The sequence below is a fragment of the Octodon degus genome, unplaced genomic scaffold, assembly GCF_000260255.1.
Source record: "Octodon degus isolate 3935 unplaced genomic scaffold, OctDeg1.0 scaffold00008, whole genome shotgun sequence".
Classification (NCBI taxonomy): domain Eukaryota; kingdom Metazoa; phylum Chordata; class Mammalia; order Rodentia; family Octodontidae; genus Octodon; species Octodon degus.
Genome location: NW_004524584.1, coordinates 9,455,407 through 9,466,633, shown reverse-complemented (window position 1 = coordinate 9,466,633; position 11,227 = coordinate 9,455,407). Strand labels below are relative to the sequence as shown.

General features: G+C 43.8%; 1 non-coding gene across 1 annotated transcript; it reads right to left on the bottom strand.

Moving 5' to 3' along the window:
- Positions 1–10,723: 10,723 nt before the first annotated feature.
- Positions 10,724–10,795, bottom strand: Trnac-gca. The gene has a single exon. It is a non-coding gene; the product is annotated as a tRNA-Cys (tRNA).
- Positions 10,796–11,227: the final 432 nt, after the last annotated feature.

The following is an 11,227-nucleotide window of genomic DNA, read 5'->3' as shown; positions in this document are numbered from 1 at the left end:
CTCCCTCCCTTTCCCTTCCCAAAATATTTGCACTCTCATTTTCTCTCACAATGTCAATATTTTATGACTAATTTCCTCCATACTAAACTCACTTAATTAACTCAAATCAAAGAAGCCCTCATTTAAAATGAGTCCAGTTGGTGAGACAGACCTAGATTCAAAACAAATGAGTTAACAGCTCTCTAGTGTTGACATTTCCTGGATACCTGCACTTCCTTCCACACTGAGAACCCAAGCTGGAGGGAGAAAGTAGAAGCAAAGAAACCGGCTTCAGCTTAGTGCTGAATCTCCCCAACTCTGGCTGGAGAGCAGGATATTTTTAGTTTAGCCGCTTGTGCTTGAGGAGTGAATCTAGATAATTAGTCATTTTTTTAAAGGACAGGGAAGTTTTATTTTGCAGAAAGGAAGCTAGAAAGAGAGAGAGAGAGTGAGTGAGCAAGTGAGAGAGAAAGAAAGAAAGAATGAATGAGGGAACGAAAGAAAGAAGAAAGAAAGAAAGAAAGAAAGAAAGAAAGAAAGAAAGAAAGAAAGAAAGAAAGTGACAGGAGAACCAAGAGTAGGAGATCCTAATGCACATGGCCCCTTGGGTGGCCTTTTTATAAAAACCAAAAAATTTCACACCTGTTCTCATTAGTCCTCAGCCCTTCTGGTGGCAGGACTTTGTTAGCAGAGACTGAAAGAGAGGAAACAGCTCTTTGGGGCAGCTGCAGGGGGTGAGTGTGCTGCAAGGGCCCCTTTGTACCTGGGACTCTGGGGAGGGGATGGAGCCTTGGAGGGGTGGAAGGAAGTTAGATTCTACTGGACTCCTTCAGTGCGCATGCTCCACCACCAACCCCCTTCTTAGCCACCAGCATCCTCCTCTGCCATGTGCTGCCACCATCATGTTCTATAGCACCACAATCCCAAAGTAACAGAACCAGCCCACTTGGAAACCATGAGCCAAGACAAACCTTCCCTCCCCATAAATTATTTACTGGAGTTTCCCACAGTGACAGAATGCTGACTACCTCAAGAGTGGAGGGGCTAAGCTGAGTTCTGTAGTGAGGGTCCGGAGTGTAAAAAACCTGGAATTTGGGTTGAATAAGCATAGGACCCAGGTCATACTGCACTCTTTGACCCTTAGAACAGTGCGTTTTCTGGAGGCAGCAGTCCTGAATCTTCTGTTTCTGCCACAGAAAACACGATGCACAGGGACTTTACTGGGTCTCAAACTAAAGAGTCGGGGCATTGTCTGGCTTTACAAGTGACTCGCTACAGCACCTAGGGCAGGAACACTGTGCTGATCATGAGCCCGCCACCTACAGGGGTTGCCTCCTGGGAGACATATTGGCTTCCTGGTCTGGATTCAAGGACACTGAAGTACTAGGGGCTAAACTATGCCACAACACAGACACCAAGGAACAAATAGAAGTGATATACTATGAAAAGTTGATATCTCAGAATGAGGTCAGAGGTGAGGTTCAAAACCGGAGCGTGCACCTGATGAGATGGAAGACCCCCATAGGTACTGAGGACTCTGAGGTGAGAGAATCACTTGGGCACAGCAGTTTGAGACCAGCCTGAGCAACATAATGAGACTCCATCTTAAGAAAAGGAGAGAGGGTCAGCGAGATAGCTCAGTGGACTCAGCACCTGCTTAGGCAAGCTCAGGGACTGGGATTCGATCTTGAGCACCACATGCCACGCCAGCCCCACCCCCAGGCACACTGAGCTGGCAATCCAGTCCAGGTATGGTGGTGCATGCCTGTAATCCCTGCAGTGAGGAGGCTGAGTCCAAGCTGCATAAGAAAACCCTGAATCAATTACATAAAATAATAATAATAGTAATAAATAAAAGGCAAGAGAGTACACAGAGGAAAAGGAGGGGGAAGAAGGTAGAACAGGAAAAAGTAAAAGAAGAACAAGATAAGAAGAAAGAAAAGAATAAAAAGAAAGGAAGAAAGGGAGGGTAGGGAGGGAGGAGAGAGGACAGGAGAAAGGAGGGTTGCATCTAGGGTGGGAGGTCTCTGGATGGAGGCTAGGAGTACCCTCAGTGACCCTCTGCATCTCTTTGGGTCCTTGCCTCCACTCGATTGAAGAATGAAGAAGTATCACTCTTAGCAAGAAATGGGGGAGTCAAGACTGGTATGGTACATAGGAACAAAGTTTATAGTGTGGCAAATACAGATAAAGCAGAAGAGAAGCTATCGGTGTAGCAGGGTGGTGCTAAAAGGTGGGGATTCCCCAGTGAGTATGGGATGCCTGAACTTATAGGAGCAAGTGGTTTAGTTGATTGGTGTGGGTTGGGCCAATCAGAATCCTAGTCTTTGTTTCTGGGAATAAAACAAGGTCAGCTGGGGACTTTTTAAGCCTGCAGTAAGTGTGAATAACATTTTCTTGATTTGATTTTATTGTTCGCTTTGTTTTCTTTTGTTTTTTGGGACAGGGTCTTGCTGTGTAGTTCAGGCTGTCCTTAAACTCACTATGCAGCCCAGGCTGGCCTTAAATTCAAGGTGACTGTCCCGCCCTCACCTCCCAAGTGCTGGGATTACAAACGTGCACCACCACACTTGGCTAACATTTTCATAAAGGATAGAGTAGGGTACATTCTTTTCTAGCACATGGTATAGGATAAACATGGGATGATCTTAGAGCCACAGATAAGGATGTGATTTAACACTGTTAGTCATGCATGTTTCGTCCTAGGTTTTTATGTACCTCTAATCTGCCCCTATGGAAGGAAGGAAAGAAGGAAGGAAGGAAGGAAGGAAGGAAGGAAGGAAGGAAGGAAGGTCAGAGCTGAAGAAAATAGTAGCAAGAGTAGCAACAGCTCAGAATGAAGGCTAAAGGAAGAGGAGGCTGCATCAGGCAAGGTGCCACGGTTGGCCACATGAGGGGGGGCAGATTAAAACTCTGGCTGGATCTGTGGTTCCTCGGACTTTAACTTAACATGCATGAACACCTCCTGCAGAACCTTGTAAGACACAGATTACTGGGCCCCGCCCCCCACAGTATCTGACTCAGATTACTGGGCCCCACCCCCCACAGTGTCTGACTCAGTCCATCTAGTTGGAGACCAGCCCCGTAAGTAGCATTTGCAACCAGGCCACAGATGAATCCATTGCTGTTGATCCACTTTGAGAAACACTGAGCTAGCTGCTAGTGGGACTCAAATACAGGTCTAGGGGTACACAGGGGTGTGGAACCAAACCAGTCTTGCAGAAAGAACGTGTAGAGGAGCTGTGTTTGAGCAGAGAGCCACTCAGGTCTCCTGACTCTAACTAGACATTTGCATGTCATTTCTTAGCCTCTACTCTTCACTCTGTACATTACTGTTTTCATCACAGAAAAATGAACCCATTGTGAAGTAAGAATCCCTATCTGTTCTGGGACAGTGAGTATGTACCAGGCCCTGTCAATGCAATATTTAATTCTGCCTGCAAACTTAACAGTGGGAAAACTATTACTACCCCTAATGTACATATAAAGTAAACCCAGAGCTCAAAGAAGTTAGTTAACCAGCTGCAAATCATTTCATGGAGCTGAAATACCTATAAAAGTATTCCTAATTGTATTACAGTGAAGAAAGTACTGTCCTTTTAGAGCAGGAAACCCACTTTGCTCCAGAATAAAACCAAATCTGTCAAGTGCTACATAATGACTTTTAGCTGTCATTTCTTTCCAAAGAAAGATGAGACAGAGATGCAACTTGCTTAATGAAAGCTTGGATGCCATTCCTTTTTTTTTAAGGAGAATATAACTGTGAGTCTGTTTTTTCTCTGAGGGCCCCCGCTAAATAGCAACCTTCAAAATACTGTGCATCAAATAGACCTTAGGAGAGATCAGTAAGGTGTGGTGGCGCATTTGCAACCTCAGCACTCCAGAGGCTGAGGCAGGAGGAGCACTGTGAGTTGGAGCGAAGCCTGAACTCACTACCACATATAGTGAGCTCAAAGATGGCCTGAACTGCACAGGGAAACCCTGTCTCAAAAGAACAACAAAAGAAGTTAGAAGAAATCTGCATGTGGATCATTTCCTTTCCCTCACAAGTACAAATGGCTCATCTGTGTCTTATTCATTTGTAAACCTGACCCAAGGAATAAAGCCTATGGGCTCTGCTGAGTGGTAGATCAATTACAGTTAGAAAGTTGGCAGTCACAGAAGTGATCCACATGTAAATTTTATTGGTTCATATGATGAATACCGTGTAGCACTTAAGTCTCATTGCTTAGAAAAAGTACTAGAATATCTAATGTCATGAATGGGGGCATTGTTGAATTTTATTTGGGTTTGTTTTTGTCCTTTTTAATATATGTGTCAAAATGAGCACTGTTTTGTTTTTGCTGTTTTTTCAAACAGGGTCTCGCTATGATTTATGAGCCTCCTGCTTCAGCCTCCTGACTGCTGTGGTAACAGGCATCACTCCCAGCATATATTATCAAATTTTAAAAATATATTTATTAACATTTTAAAGTATTTTTCTTAGGCTGATGTCTTGGTTCGGGTTCCCACCAAACCAGACAGAAAGTCAAGATTTTTTGCAGTACCAGGGATTGAGCTCAGGACCCTGCACTTGCCAGGCAAGCGCTTATTCTACTGAGCTATCTCCCCAGCCCCAGGAAGTCAAGAATTTGAGCATAAGCTCATGTAAGAGGAGGCCATAGGACATGGTGGTAGAGGAGAGGGGAAATGGAACAGAAACGGGAAGGCAGCTAATAAAGGCTTAGCTACACAAGTCAGTACCATAGAAAATAAATTGAATTCCAATGGAGTGTTCTGGAATCTGTGTCAGCTCAGAATTATCTCACAGAATAAAGAACCTCGGGGATTTAAACAGCGGCTTCTGTCAGTCAGTGTCTCGGGCAGCTCCAACAAGCCATTTGTTTTCTGGTGCTTCCACATTGTCTTACAAAAAACCTTGGATGAGGAAATTCGCAAGCTGAAAGCTGGTAGTTTGAAATCAGGCAGAGATGAACTACCGTGGTAAAGGCCACGGGGAAAACTGGCCAAGCAGCCGTAGCATCTGCAATACCTGAGCACGAGAATGTGAGCTTGAGGCAGAAGCCTTCTGTTTATTTATTTTTCTTTTTTTTTTTTTTTTTTTTAAAGAATGTGATCCAAGGGAGTGACAAGGGGGGAAGTGAGGCAGAAAAAGAAAGTGGCATCAGATGGAAGGAGTGTTCCCATGCTGGTGTCACATGAGTGCAGGCACAGCTGGCTGCTGCTTCTCACAAAGCTATCTCTTCAGGGGGTTATGGTGGAGGACCCCCTGGGTGACTCTCCTTGAAAAAGGAGCAGTTGTCTCCATTTTGGCTGAGCCTGACCCTATTTCAGTGTATTAGATCTGGCTGGGCCTTTTCCTTAATCCCTTCAATTGGCTTTAAGCAATGCATATTGGTATAGTGGAGGAGCTGATGGGAGTCTTTGAAGATAGCACGCGTGTTTCCCTGATAACCCACACCTGCTGCTCTTTAATATGAGCTGGGTTGAGACAGGATGAAGTGACAGTACTCCACACTGTTGGCCAGGATGGAGCCTCGAGATATAGGCCATAAATTTCTGGGGCTTGAAAGATTACACATGAGAGCCAAAGCACCGGACCCCAAACATTAGATACTATTTCAATAGTATAATGCAAATTACTTTTTCTGCATGTCCTTCTCTCTGTATATAACAAAAAATGCAGGCCTCCTACCTAGCTCAGCTCACAGTACTCACCTACTTCCTGCAATTCTCAGTCATTCATCCTGAAGCCACTCCTGCTTCATGACTGAATAAAACCTGGGTTCAGTCCTGGGTTGAGGCCTTTGTTCCAGATAGCCATCACTATGGCCGGACTTAGGACCCCTGGGCTCCCCATAACTATGAAAACGCCTTAGTGTCTTTATTCTTTATTATGGGTTGAACTGGAAGTAATAGATTGGAATTAACTTGATGGGATTCCAGTAATGTACTTTGGGATTACAAATGTAAACTTCTTGGACCGAGATGAGGACCAGCAGGGACTCCCCACAGGTTATGAATGACTACATTCCCAGGACAGTCTATCCCAAGGAGAAGCATTTGCCCCTGGACTTGTGAATCTCATTGGTGAAAAGCTTTCAAGCAGCAAGAACTCCTTCCTCACCCCTTCCAGACCCCAAGGGCCACATGATCTCTTACCTGGCAGCAAGAAGAAAGCCATGAGTAGAAGTGGAAGACATCCAGTGGGGACTGGAGGTGGGGGCTGTGGGCTTCCACCTGTCTGAAGCTGACGAAACCCACACATAGTTAGTTACCTCAGAGCAGCCAGGGCAGAAAAGAGAGTCAACAGCCTCAGAAATAGTCATGGCCCAAAGGATCTGAGGCACTGCCTAAGATGTGCCTAAAACATATTTTATAAATTTTGCTTAATAAAAACTGCAATATAACGTGTGATTACTGATAAAACAGAGGTAAATTTAGTGTTCTAAGGAAAGAGAAAAGATGAATTAGCAAAGTTGGACTTGCCGTGTACATTTTACTTACTATTTTTAGATGACAAATTTTATATATGTTTTTATTTTGAAATACATACACATTGTGGAATAGCTAACCCAAGATAATTGACATATATATCCCTTCCCAGGCTGTGTGTGTGTGTGTGTGTGTGTGTGTGTGTGTGTGTGTGTGTACAAAGTTGACTTTCTTAGCAATGTCCAAGTTTATATTTTACTAATTTCAGGCATCTTGATGTACAACAGATGCCTTGAACTCATCTCTCCTATGCAAATGAAATTTGGTAACCTTTGATCAACAGCTCCCTAAAGCCCACTCCCAATTCTAACCTTGACTTTTGGCCACATACACTTTAGACACTAAGCCATAGGTAGTGCCCACGTGGAGGGCCAGCCTTCACTACTGCCTGCACTTACTACAGACACTTTTCCTGCTCTGTAACTTGCTAAAAACTAGAAGTATTATGGGTTGTTGTTATCTGGTAAATATACTCGGAAAGCATGGCCAAATAAACACATTGCCATCAAAATCCCAATATGTCTACAAATGATACGCCTCAAGTTCGAGTAAGGTAGATATCACTTTAAAAGGTATTTTCTGGTGTGTCCCAGACACTGGACCCCTAAAAGTTTTACCAGCCTAATAGATCCTTAAATTGTTTGGGTGTTTACCTTCAGGAAAAAAAATTCATGAACTCTGAACAAAGGTAAGGGCCCATCACTCTCCTAATAGTTTTTCTAAAGGTCCACAGCCCAAGTTTAATCATAAGAAAGTCCCCATAACCCCAGAATGTAAAACATTTGACTGGGATGTTTCAAAGGCATCAGCATTACCAAAAAAGAAAAGAAAGGGAATGAGGAGGAAAGGGAGAGGAAGGAAAGGGAATGGAAGAGGAGAGGAGGGGAGAGGAAAGAGAGAGGGAGGGGAGGAGGGAAAGCGGGGAGGGAAGAGAGGGAAGGAAAATCTATTAGAGTTTGTAGAAGATTAAAGAGACTTTAAACCTAAATGTGGCATGGTATCCTGGATTGGATCCTAGGACAGAAGGCTCATTAGTAGGAAAAAAATTCATGAACTCTGAACAAAGCTATAGAAACAGAAAAGATGAATTCACAAAGTTGGAGTTTCCACATACACTTTCTTTTTTATCATTTTTGAATAATAAACCAATGTTTATTCCATAGTGTGAGAAAGACACTATGGGAATGAAAGAGTTCAGGGCACACGTGACTCCTCCATACCACTTCACCAACTCATCCATAAATCTAAAATTTATAAGCAGTGCTGTGCAATATCAAATAAAAAAGCTTGAGAGGCCAGGGAGATAGCTCAGGAGAACAAGCACCTACCTGGCAATTGCAGGGACCTGTGTTCAGTCCCCAGTACCACAAAAAAAGAAGCTTGAAGAAAGGGAGATGGAAAGGATATGGTTAATAAGATTATACAGACAGAAAAGAAATACAGTTATATTTTTAAAGTGTGTGTGTGTGTGTGTGTGTGTGTGTGTGTGTGTAGTGACTGTGTATTTGAGGAAGGGTGTGTTTATAGGAATCAGTTGTACTCCTGTGAAGGAATTAATAAGCCAAGGCCCTTGCACAAGCCCCAGCGTAAGTGCCTCCATATATTTGAGCCCTGGACACCTTGCTTGCCTTATTCTGATCCAAGGCTTTAAATGAAACTGCTGGAGGAAGCAAGAGTATATTTATTACAGGGTGCACCTGGATTTGAACCAGGCACCTCTTGCTCTGCAGTCAAATCTACCACTGAGCTACACCCACACACAATAAGAAGCTTCATACAAACATGTATTTCTTTCTGCTTTTTACATTTTTATTTATTTTTTATTAGTACATATTTGCAGTAGATAATGTTTACATTGCTTATGGTAGTGGATTCCTATTTCGACTTTAACACCTATAGCACACCTCACAAATATCTTTTGTTTCTAAGAGTCTTCCAGGACACACAAATATATTTACTTCCAGTACTTGAAGTTCAATGCTAGAGCTTCAGTCTAATTTTCCAGCTTTTAAAATCCACCACCAACTGCCAGTATGTAGATCTCAGGGCAAATCCATGAACGTTGGAGCATGAGAAGCTGCCCACAAGTATGGGACAAGAAGAGGATCTTAACGGGGCATTTACAAAGGACTTCGGAGTGCAGGTTGACCCCTGGTGATAGGTGAATGTGGTGTGTGTGTAATCAGGCTTGCGATGGGTGTGCCATGCAAGGTTGACAGTCTGATTCCACAGTTGCTACGACATAAAACCCAGATGCTCCTCATTCCAAAATCCACCTTTGATTTCTAATCCCCTGAGTTCTGATCTGAACAATCTTACTATCTTGTACATCTCTATGATTGAGCAAAAAAATATTAAAGAGATCTCCATCCCTATAACAAATCCACCCTGACAAGGCCTGGCAGCCGCTGTGGGGCCAGGCAGCTGACAAGTTCCCTGAGGGACCCTGTCCCCACCCCATGCTCTCCATTCTCATCCCAAAGGGAACCTCAGACTACAGACCCAGAATGCCCAAAACTAAAGTTGTCATCTCCTTACCCTGCATTGATCTCGGATTGTACTTTGCTATAGAAGTAACAACACAGTGGACTGGGCATTTGCAATGTTTCCAGCATGGCACTTTTACGTCTTATCCACAAACTCTCACAGTAATCACAAAACATCTTCTAAAATAAGCATTCATATTAGCATAAAGATTTTGCAGAAAGGAAGCTGAGCCACAGAGGGATGCACATTCCTAGCCCAAGGTCACAGAGCAACCAGGTGGTAAGCCGGGGTTCCAAATGAGCCTGGATGAGTGCAGGGCCACTTTTGCAACCCTCCAAGGGGTCTGTCACTGTCTTGGGTGGTAACAACACTTATTCATCCAGGTGCAGGTACTCCAGGCAGCTCTGTGGTCTTCCCACCTCTCTTCCCCAGTTTTGGTCAATCACAGGGTGCTGTTGATTTTACCTTTGTTGTTACTGAAGTCCATCCCCACCCCTGACTGGGCAATGCTACCAGCTCCAAAATAGCTTAAATGTCCCACATTCCACCTCCACTGCTCCCAGAGCAGCCTGCTTGAAAACTAAGTCCGCCTGACCACCTCCTGAAAATGCCCTCACCATAAATTCTCCATCTCCTGCTACCACCTGTCTGCCTCTTCAGCTTCAACTCCATCTCCCCCTGTCATACTCTGTGTTCTAACTGCCTCCAGCCTCTGTCTGGGTCATGCTATTGGCCTGGAGCTCTAACCATCCTCCACCACCTCCACCTGCATTCACTGCCATCAATGAGATGTCGGCATCTCCGAAACCCTGCTTGGCCTCAGTTACACTGGGGAGCCTCTCTCACCTCCACACCTCTGGACAGGAGTGATCACTGTCTATTTTGCTCATCTATATGTGCTAGCCTACCTCAACACAGCTCATGTCACTTCTTTTTTATTTTACCTTTACACCCCACCTGAGGGCAGGTTGATGGCCAGGGCTGTCATGTCTTACCTACTGCCAGTCTCATACCTTGCATGGTTCGAGGACATGTGTTATTGAAACCAAAATGAAGACACAGCATCTTCAGCATCACAGGCAGGAGTTAGACTAAGATTAGGCCCAACCCCTTGCCCTTTGTCTTGGTCCTAAATGAAGGATCCCAATGTGGGCCTGGCTGCTCAGCTGCAGTAAGCAAATAGGTTTGGAAAATGATAGAAGTTCCTCCAACTTTACAGAGAAAAATGCATGCACTTCCCTAAACTTCCCTAAACTATTTCATGCTTATTCCCTGCAGTGTACCAGGGATAAAGGTTTTACTTCTTGATTTTTCTCCATAGTAATAGGAAGTAAGGGCATTGACACTGAATTTCTGGGATTTTGTTGCAATGAAATGTTTCTGAAACTAGATTGACATTGGTAATATTGCTTAGGAGGATTTTGTCACAAACTCTTAACATTATGGGTAATATACTGAAGCTACTGGGAGTGCGGGTTCTGAGTTCAAATTCCAAGCTCAAATGCCTTCGGTAGTGTTTGAACCTGGAGCAAGTTGCTGAGCTTCGTTGAGTCCAGCCTTCTGATAAAAAGTATAAATGCTGATAATATGCCTTATAAAATGTTAGTGATACATGGAGGAGGTAGCATAGAGAGCCTGGCCTGGTGCTTGCCAATTACTAAGATTATGAGGGACATCAGTTATTCAGTTAGTCACAAGACAGAAAAGATAGTATCTAAAGTTAAAGTCAATCCATATTCTTCCAGAGAAAATAAGAATGTACAGGGGGCACCTGGATTTGAACCAGGGACCTCTTGATCTGCAGTCAAATGCTCTACCCCTGAGCTATACCCCCAGTGGAATAAGCTTGTTTTCAGAGTGTATCTGTCTCTCCGCATTTCTGGTTTTAAAAGCCTCCAATGACTCAGGGGAGCTATAATTAGAGGAAATGTTGCCTAGAGGGAGTCTGGGCATTACAAGCTTCAGAAGAGATTTATCATGAAAAAGCCAGCATTCCTAAGAACTAAGTTCTCAGAGCCAAGAAATTCTCCTTAGATTTTCCAGTCCCCAAATCCTCAGTCTTGATCACCACATTTTATATGAAGCGAACCTCGGTTTCAGGTAAAAATGACCAGCTTCTCCATACATGGCACCAATGGTATCATGACAATGCTAGGTTCCTGTCTTGTTTTCCTTACCCAAAGCTTGAGACAACTACATTTCTCATTCCACTTCATGATCTCATAGATCTGAGATCAGAATTGGCACTTGCTAGGCTATTTGCTGC